The sequence below is a fragment of the Daktulosphaira vitifoliae genome, unplaced genomic scaffold (assembly GCF_025091365.1).
Source record: "Daktulosphaira vitifoliae isolate Bord-2020 unplaced genomic scaffold, ASM2509136v1 Scaffold_3, whole genome shotgun sequence".
NCBI classification, from domain to species: domain Eukaryota; kingdom Metazoa; phylum Arthropoda; class Insecta; order Hemiptera; family Phylloxeridae; genus Daktulosphaira; species Daktulosphaira vitifoliae.
The window spans coordinates 31,730,006-31,739,710 of NW_026099574.1; positions in this window are offsets into that span (position 1 = coordinate 31,730,006).

A 9,705-nucleotide genomic window follows, 5' to 3' on the forward strand; every position below is an offset into this window, starting at 1 on the left:
AAATAATATTTTGATGCATTTATATTTATTAGATAATAATTATTTAGCTAAGATAAAAAAAGACACAATTTTACTTCAAATGATAATTTTAACATGAAATCATTATATTTATTTTAAAATTAAGAAAAAAAGCATTAATAAATATGTTTTTTTCTATACACTTGAATGCTTTCATGATTCATTTTTTTGCGGTACTCATAATTGAAGGGTACAACATGTATAGAGATTTATAATCAAAAACAAACAATTTTTTATTTGTGTTCTTAAAATATCGATGATGATTACTCCAATGTGCATAGTATATTACTATAAAATCAATTATTAACAATTAATAAAAAAGAAATCTGTAATTTTTTTAGTGCTTCATAAAAGTATAAATAATTATTAATTTAACAATGTACAAAAAAGTAAAATTTGTGAACAAAAATAAGTTAAAAGAGTTCTGAAATGTATGGGTAATTTTAAATGAACCAATATATAACAACTATAAAAATTTTTTTATGACATAATGTTTGATGAAAATGATAATTTAATACTACTACTTGAAGCAGTTATTAATTTTAACGTGTTTAAATTTAGTATATATAAATGAATATTACATGAATATCTATAAATCATTGTAAAATAAGGAATAGATTTTTTATTTTTAATTACGAAAAAAATTTTTGAAGACATGTAGAGTTATAATTTTTGTTGCTTTAAGATACCATTCTCTGATAATAAACAGTTAAGCTTTTTATATCTACATTAGAATTACACGAATATAAGGTCTCAATAAAATATAAACCATAAAAATTTGCAATAGATTTTTATTTAAAAAGTTTTTCTATCAGTCAATATTTATAAAATTACTTCCATATATAAGGTGTCCCACTTAGTTTTGTTACTTTTAATTACTTTTGGTGGATTAAAAATAAATTATTAACATAGTCCTACACCGAAAAAATTATTTAAGGAAAAAAATATTCGTTGGATAAAAAATGATTAAAGATGCCACAACCTGATCGTACTACACTTGTGTATACAGGCGTGTACAGAGTGTCTCAAATAAAACTGAAAATGCTTATAACTTTTGATGTAATTATCATTTCGTTGAAAGTTTTGAAATGAAACTTCTTTACAGAGTATCCGAAAAAAAGATTATCACTGTCGACCGTCACGTTCGGTTGTAACGTTTGGGCGTCACGGACAGATTCTATTGTTTTAATAGGTATACGGTCAAAGTTTTATTATTCAATAAACGTTTAAGTTCAATAAACATGTACGATTGGTAAATGTGAGCGTTCGATAAACATTTACGTTCCACGATAGTTTACAATTAACTTCAATAATAAAATTAAATATATTTAACTCATACAACTTAATCTTTAATATTAAAATATTTATTTTTAATTAATATAGTACTTCTTACTAACAATTATTTATTACTTGTACATATAAATTTATAACTTGTTTTGTAACACTGCTTTATTTAAAAATAAGTTTAAAATTATATAAATAATTTAATTATATAAATTCTAAAAAAAATATACCCAATTTTATACGAGTTAAATTAAAAATCATTATTGCACTTTAAACAACAATACTTAAATTTTTGGAATTAAAGCACTACCCATATTATAATTTAATGAAATCTATTTATTTTAACAAATAATTAAAAGTATACGTGATGAATTTAATATAATTTATTATAGTATTTATTTATATTTTAATTAATATACCTATAAAAATAAATAATAATAACTAAATGATAGTATAAAATATAAGTTATTACTTATATTATTATTCTTATTAATTTTTATTTAATTTTATTAATTATGAAATAAGTAAATCGTTAATTATAAATAAATATTGAAAATATTTACTATCTATATTTTTTCTATTCTTAATTATTTTTATAAGTAAATAGTTTATATATATAATAAATATTCACAATAATTATTAATACATATATAATTTGAACAAAATTGACTTATACAAATAAAATTATTCTACTAAAATCTATGCGCCTGAACTTAAAATAAAATATCATTATTTGGTCAAAAGTCAACAGATTTCAGAATACCTTTGGAATGTCTAGGCAGATCTTGTAAAAATTGTAGATTTGAAATCAAAAATACTGGCGGCAATAATTATTTCTATAAAAAAATTTTAACACTTATGTTGTATTAAAAATTTGTTTTTTATCTTCGCGAATAATTTTCCTTGAATAAAGTCATCTAGCTCTTTCATTATAAAGAAAATTGGACATCATTAAGTAATTTTTATAGCATTTTTCAATGTTTTATTTTATTATAAGACGAAAACAAAAAAACATACTATCTATATATACCTTTAATAATAAATAATAATAGTAAATAATAAATTATATTATAACTTTGCACCGAAAATAAAACTTATGTTATTTAAACTGCATTTAATAATTTAATTTCAAATAATTTTGAGTGTACATAATAAAATTTAAAAACACTTCAATAAATAGAATTTTCACGCGAAATCTTCATAATGTCCAATCAAAAAATTAAATTAGTTATTTTAATTAGTATAAGGCCATTATTTCTTTAGTGACTATAGAATAAGAAAATTAATAATACATTTAATTCAATTAAATTAAAAATAAAATGTTAAAGCGTATGTTTTTATTTTATTGCAATATAAACTTAATATTCTATCAATTGAATGACTTTGAAAGAAGTTTCAAAGAAACTGAAGAAGTCACTTCATCCACCCAATCGTTATTGTATTTTAATAATTATGCCTCCTTAGACTATGTTGATAGCATATTTTTATTATTTATTACTTATAAGAAAAAAATGTAATTATAATAATTTTTCTAATAACTTTAAAACAGTCATTGTTTAGCATTTTGATTTCAAAGAATGATGATGGGTCAATAATAATTTTAGCATAAGTATTCATTGAGATACAAGAATTTTAATATATAGAGTGGGTATAAAATGCAGAGGGTCCAGTACGTTTTGGTGTACGTATAATTCGCCTGCGTTCCATACGAATATTCGTAAATTCATTGTTTAGTATGCAATGTTAAACAATTATAATTAATTAATAATAATGACTTATTCCAATATTATGAATAAATTCAGTTAAAATATTACTATCAGTGCTTCAAACTTGATTTACAGGTAATTCATATGGTGATTAAATCTCAATACTATTACCTGAATTAAACATAATGAGAGTGGTTTTTTCTATACTCATTTACATAATGTAGAATGTAGATTTAATGCACTAAAATTTGACGAGATATACATAAAAATAATTTTAATTTTACATTAATTATTCTTAAAATATGTACTAATTTTTCAAAAATAAAGAAAGACTAAAAATTAAAATTAATATTTTTTAATAATATATTTATTGAAAATTACGTTATTATATTATAAATTAGGTATATGAAATTAAATTTTGTTTGATATACGTTGTTATACGTTAAATATATTTAAAAGAGATTCCATTGATACATTAATGTTTAATATTTTGCTTTAAGTAATTAAGGAATTGTAGTATCATCGATTTTTTGAGATTTTTAAATATGAAAGACCTCTTGTTTGGTGTCAAGATATTTTTATATAAAGAGTATATACGTTCAATATCTACCAATGTTATCGAGAGTTGAGAATTTATATAGACACAAAAAAAGCATACATCAAAGCCAAAAAGGTTAATAAATATTTTTACATCAACATCAACTTTTAACCAACGTCGTTTAATCGCACAACTCACTTGGGAATCTTTTTTACTAAAAAAAAAATCGAATTATTTTAAAAACCGTTATTAACCGAATTCCCTAACGAAACGGAAATTATTAACAAAATAAAAACTAGGGTATTGGTTTTTATTTTGTTAGTTTAGCTTTAATCCAATAAATGCCAATATAAGTTTTACAATCGTTTAAGTCGTTCATTAGTAATAATTGTTGGTCACGTTGGAAAAAATTGATTCAAAAGATTACAAACCTTAAAATATTGTTGATATTTTGTATTCGGTGTCATTTTTACATGATCATTTATATTATGACATATTGTTGACATATGGTTTCTAGAGTGAAAAACATTATTTTTAAAGTCTGTTAAAGAAATTGGTATCAAACATTATTTATTATCTTATTTTAGCCTCGAAACGAACCTGACAATATGTTTATTTTGCCTTGATGTGTTTTTATTATTTTTTGTGTCTGCCACTCTAAATGCTTGGCAATATGTTATAGTTCACAAATCATATCCATTGAAGATATTACCCTAGAAAAAATATTTCCCTCGTTTTCTGGAAATGGAAGAAATCTCCCAAAAAAATATGATTGTTCAAATCTGCAATTTTTATTACATTATTCTTCGCTTTTATATTAGGCCATTAAGCGCCACCCCCCCCCCTAAAGAAGAAGGTTTTTTAACCATTATACTCTGGATTTGTGGTTAGTCCGTCGCCGCAATTTTTATTATATTATTTGTTATTTTGACTTAAAATTTTGGTAACTTTTTTTTGAAAATGAATCAATCAAAGCAACAAATTTTTTAGGAGTACCTTAAATATGTCTTTTTTATTAATCATATTAATTTTTTATAAATCCGACTCTTTACCTACCCACAAGGTGAGTAGGTAGGTAAAGAGTTTGTTTAAATAACTACTTTTGTTTGAAAACATACTTTTTTTAGCTTAAGTTTGAAATAGGATTAAACACATATTAAATAAATGCTTATGTATTAAATTATAATTTTAAAAAACCTACTTCTTATCTTCTATGTGAAAATGTCTGTCGTGGTTAACGAACATGTTATTTTAATATTTAAAGTTCTGGTTTTATATTTTTAATTTTATATTACTTGAACTTTTTTTAAAAAATACATTATACAATACAGATATTTTATTTTGTGCATCTCAAGTATGCTTGTTTCATTCAAGATATTTTTTGTGTTAATTTAACCTTTCTCCTCTATACAGAGTCTTTTTATAATAGTGATTTTAATCAATGTCAAATTTCTATTTTTATAATGTTATAATCTCTCATGTCTGCTGTCAACTATGTCGTGTCTGAACTGTATTGGGGTTTTCTTCTGTTAGTGGCTATTTTGCTTCTTCTATGTATAATAATACTATGATAGTCAGATAGAACATAAATTTGTCAAAGTGAAATTAATTTGTAAATGTAAATTACAGTTAGTATAGTATAATTCAGCATAAGGTGAGCAGTCTACGTCTACGAGGATTGTTTGAATGTTAGTTAAATCTACTATTGCAAAGGAGTCATGCATATTCATTGGTCATTTAGCTGCATTATACAATTACTACTTAAATACAAGTAGCAAGTGATTTATCAATTTGAAATTTACTTAATTATTTGAAAACACTCCACAAAAGTTTAATTTTAAATTGAATAGATCTTTGATATACAAATTACACACAAAATTATTTGAAAACTTCATTAAGTTAAATTCAAATGTGGATTAATCGAAAAGTAATTAATGTTAATAACGTTTGTCATTAATTGTTAAAACAAAAAAATTATTTCAAGTGTATAGAAATATTAAGTAAGTAATGTAATTTTAGTTTAATTATAATGTACTTTAAGTGTTGCATAAGTTTTTTCGTTGTGTGACTGTTAAAAATATTAAATTTAATGTATGGATGTTATAATGAGTGTGTAGGATGAAAAGTGTTTTTACATTATGTAGTCAGTTGCCAAAATGATAATGATTCAAAAGCTTTCAAAGGGTAGAACTATCAAATTACAAAATTTTACGATCTATATACTGCTTTTAAGTCATAACTCTAAAGAATTTTTTTGTAGTGCCTTTACTTTTAAAGTTGATTAAAATGTGTAAGGGTAGTAACTTTCTATTTTTTAACAAGTAAATTTTCAAAGGTAATATTTGTGTCAGTAGTTTTAAAAAATTTCGCTTTCAGATTTTAATAATGTAAAATGAATAAGTTTTTCGACAACACTAAAAAATATAGCTTAACTCATTATGTTATTTTTTATGCTATCTTACATCAGAGTAAAATTTGTATAGTAGTGTTTACATAATAACTATTAAAGAGAGTAAATTTTATAGTTTATCATTTTTGTAAGATGCATAAAAATGAACTAATACATCTTTAAATATTTATTTATTTGGAAAAATATCATGATACGGTTGTTATATTCATCAAAGTTAAATTAATTAGAATAATTTGTAACTTATAAAGGTTTTGTACTATTGTAGTTGCAGCTTTTTATTGTACTATACTAATGGTAATAAAAACCAAAGAATTTTTACTGATTCACTTCTGTATGAGGATCAACCGTTGTTATAACTTTTTGAGCAAAGTTGTGACCTTTCTTTTTATAGTGTGATAAATGGCTGTGTTCATGCTGAGGTTGAAGTTTGTGACCAATTGATTCTTTTCCTAATTGAATAAAATGTCCTTCGCCACGATTGTGGCAATAGTGATTAGTACGAATGTGACTATGATGACCATGATGACCGTGACAGTGTTCATGAGCTTCGCTGGTAAGCAAGGTAAGAGCCAATATAGTAAAACTTATTACAATCCAAATTTTATAAAATTTAACGAGTTTTTTCATTCTTATTATTATTAATCTAAAATTCACGATTATAATATCATCAAAATATACTGTCAACAGCTGTAATATTGTCAATAGCTAAATATATAAGCAAAAATTTGTTAATTTTACTTTGGTAACGAAAGTTATTGATTTTTATATTTTTCAATTAGTACAACACAATTAACAAACAATTTGCACAAAGTTATATTTTATTTGTTAATTATTATTTATAAACATATGTACTATCACGAAAAATAAATATTAAAGTATATCATAGTCTACAAATTAATAAACTCTAATGTTTATTTCTAATCACTACTATGTTTAATAAGCTATTTTATCAATAACTATTTGTGACTTTCTATATAGTTATCGATAAAAAATTACCTTCATATATTGGAAGTAACTTTTTTAAAGAACAACAAATTTTATTTAAAAATATATGAATTATTAAGCTATCAGTTGTAATTTTTATCCTCAATTTTATACAAATGTGCCTATTATCCTTTTATACTATAAAGGATCATAACAAAAAACATTAAGTTTCTATTGGCAAAGTTTTTTTTTTTTATTCAATAATGAATAAGATTTTAATGCAGTTTATTAAAAAATTCTTATTTGAAAATAAAATTTAAAACAATGATAATAATAGTTATCATCAACATTTTTACAATAAAAAAAAAAAAATTATTCCTAATTTCTAGCGTGATTTTAAAAGTGTCATTTACTATCAATTATAATTATGTAATCTAAATTTAATTGAATTGGAATATTTAAAAATGAAATAATCTTTGAGTAATTAAAAAAACGGATTTTGCTAAATGGCAATTATATTATTTTAAACATACAGATCCCAAGTTAAACTAATGAAAAATGCTTAAATTTTTTTTTTTAACACTATTTGACAATCAATAAACTACAAAAACCGTGGCAAATTACTATCAATATCTCTCAAAGGTAACGAATATTCTAGCAATAAATCTTTTCCCAACAATTTGGCTCGTACATAAATTTTCTTCTTTAATATGCACCGTTACTACATCACACATGCTTCAACAGCATGTTGCACAAGCTGTACAAGTTCGTAATCAACCGTGATTTATGAATTAACGCAGACTTCTACAAATTACTTTATCGGATCTCTGAATATGTTTTAAAGCGACTTATAATTACTTTATAAACCATAAACTAAATGTTAGCTGCTAAATATTGTTAAGAATTTGGCATTGATAAATTTATTATGGTCTATTTTAAGTATCACACAATTGGAATCGCTTAATTAAATATTACATTATCTATTATTAAAAAACTAAATAATTTTTGTTAATTTTTTAAGAAATGAAAAGCTATTTTACATCGTAAGATTTTCAAGTATAAAAAAAGTAATGATTATTTGAATTGTCAAAATTTTTTTTCCTATAGGTACGAAAAAAGTCTACAATTCAATTATGTATACACCTCATTATTATACGTATACCTCTCAATTTTTTAGATTACAGATAATTTCATTTCAACGATACAAAAAATATTTAAATTTATAACATTTACATAATTTGTATGAGAATTATTTTATTGGATTTATTTTCATTTTCGCATCTACTCGAGTTTCTACATTTAAAAATACAATAGCATTGATTCAGAATGTCAGTTTTTACGGTAGTTCTTCTTTAACATTGCAATACTTTATTCTGAGTGTATGATGATAAAAAAACAATTAATGAAGGTATAAAAATAATTATTATATTTTCTGGAATTGACATTTTTGCATTTATTTGTCGACATATTAATAAATAATAATAATAAAAGAAAAATCCAGTCACACCAATTATTTCTCCTGTGAAATACGATCATAGGGTGTTATTTATTTTGTTGGCTAATAACAACGTCGCCATAAATTGAATGCCCTCCATTTTCTCCAATAAAAGAGCATCAGTAGCAGTAGAAAATGGTATTTATGATTTTCAAAATATCTCTTTTCCATTTCCTTCTCGCTGCCGGTCATTTGTCGTATGTGTCATGTATGATTCTATTTTAGAAGACAGTGTTGGCAAAGCGCTCCGATGTTCGCATACAATCTGAAACATGGGAAAAAAATATACCCTATTAAACATTGTAAAGTGTTTTATAAATACAGTTATGGTAGAGATACCATTAATAATATTACTTTGATGGTACAGAAAATAAAAATTTAACTACAAGTGAAATAAATTGTGAAAATGTTCAAAACCAAAAGTCCCAATAAAATTATTTTACATGTTGAAATTTCAGCTATACATGGGGATTGATTAGGATGGTTCAGTAGTTATACCAACAAATATTTATAACTGCACTATGAATATATTATTGAGCATAAACTTTGCTTATAAAATGTATTTAAACAAGTTTAAACTTTGATTATTTTATTGTACTTATGAACTTGTAATATTTTCCAATTAAATTTTATGGCTTGTTCCACAAAAGTGTTACCGATTAATTAATAACTTATGCCTATATTTACTTAAAGTATTAACTTTCAGCTGAACAGTTGTATACTAAAGTTTTGTCGTTTATAATTATTCTCATAAATTACAAAAGTAATTGACAATTACTTGTTAAGTAAGTTACAACACACTTAGTAAATTTAGTATATTACTCCCAGTTACCTGTCATGTGTTAATATTAATGTTGATAGATTTTCTAGAAAGATAATAGAAAATGTTACATTTAGAATCCAAAATGTTGGCACAAGTTTACGTAGATTCATAGAAAAGAAATAAGTTTTTATTTGTAGTAATAAAAAATTAAAAGAATAAAATTATTGGTGGATAAAGTTATCCAAAAATTATACCGACTTGACATTAATATAATATTTTTTAGTGCAATTAAATTGCGATTTCATATTAAAAATTAAATTTGAACTTTTACAATCATTGCGAATTGGTTAGATTGAGTGTTGATCTATTATACAGAAATATAATGTTTTCAATAGATATTTGACAATAAATTGTTGACAGAACATTAGTTTTTATTGATGCCAAAGTTCTCCGACGTTTGGTTTTAGTTATGTCATTGCAATATTTTCATAAAGATGGAACAAATTATTAGGATGATTTCAAAATACTTTAAATTGTTTAACTTTCAATGTTTATAGTGACAATTTC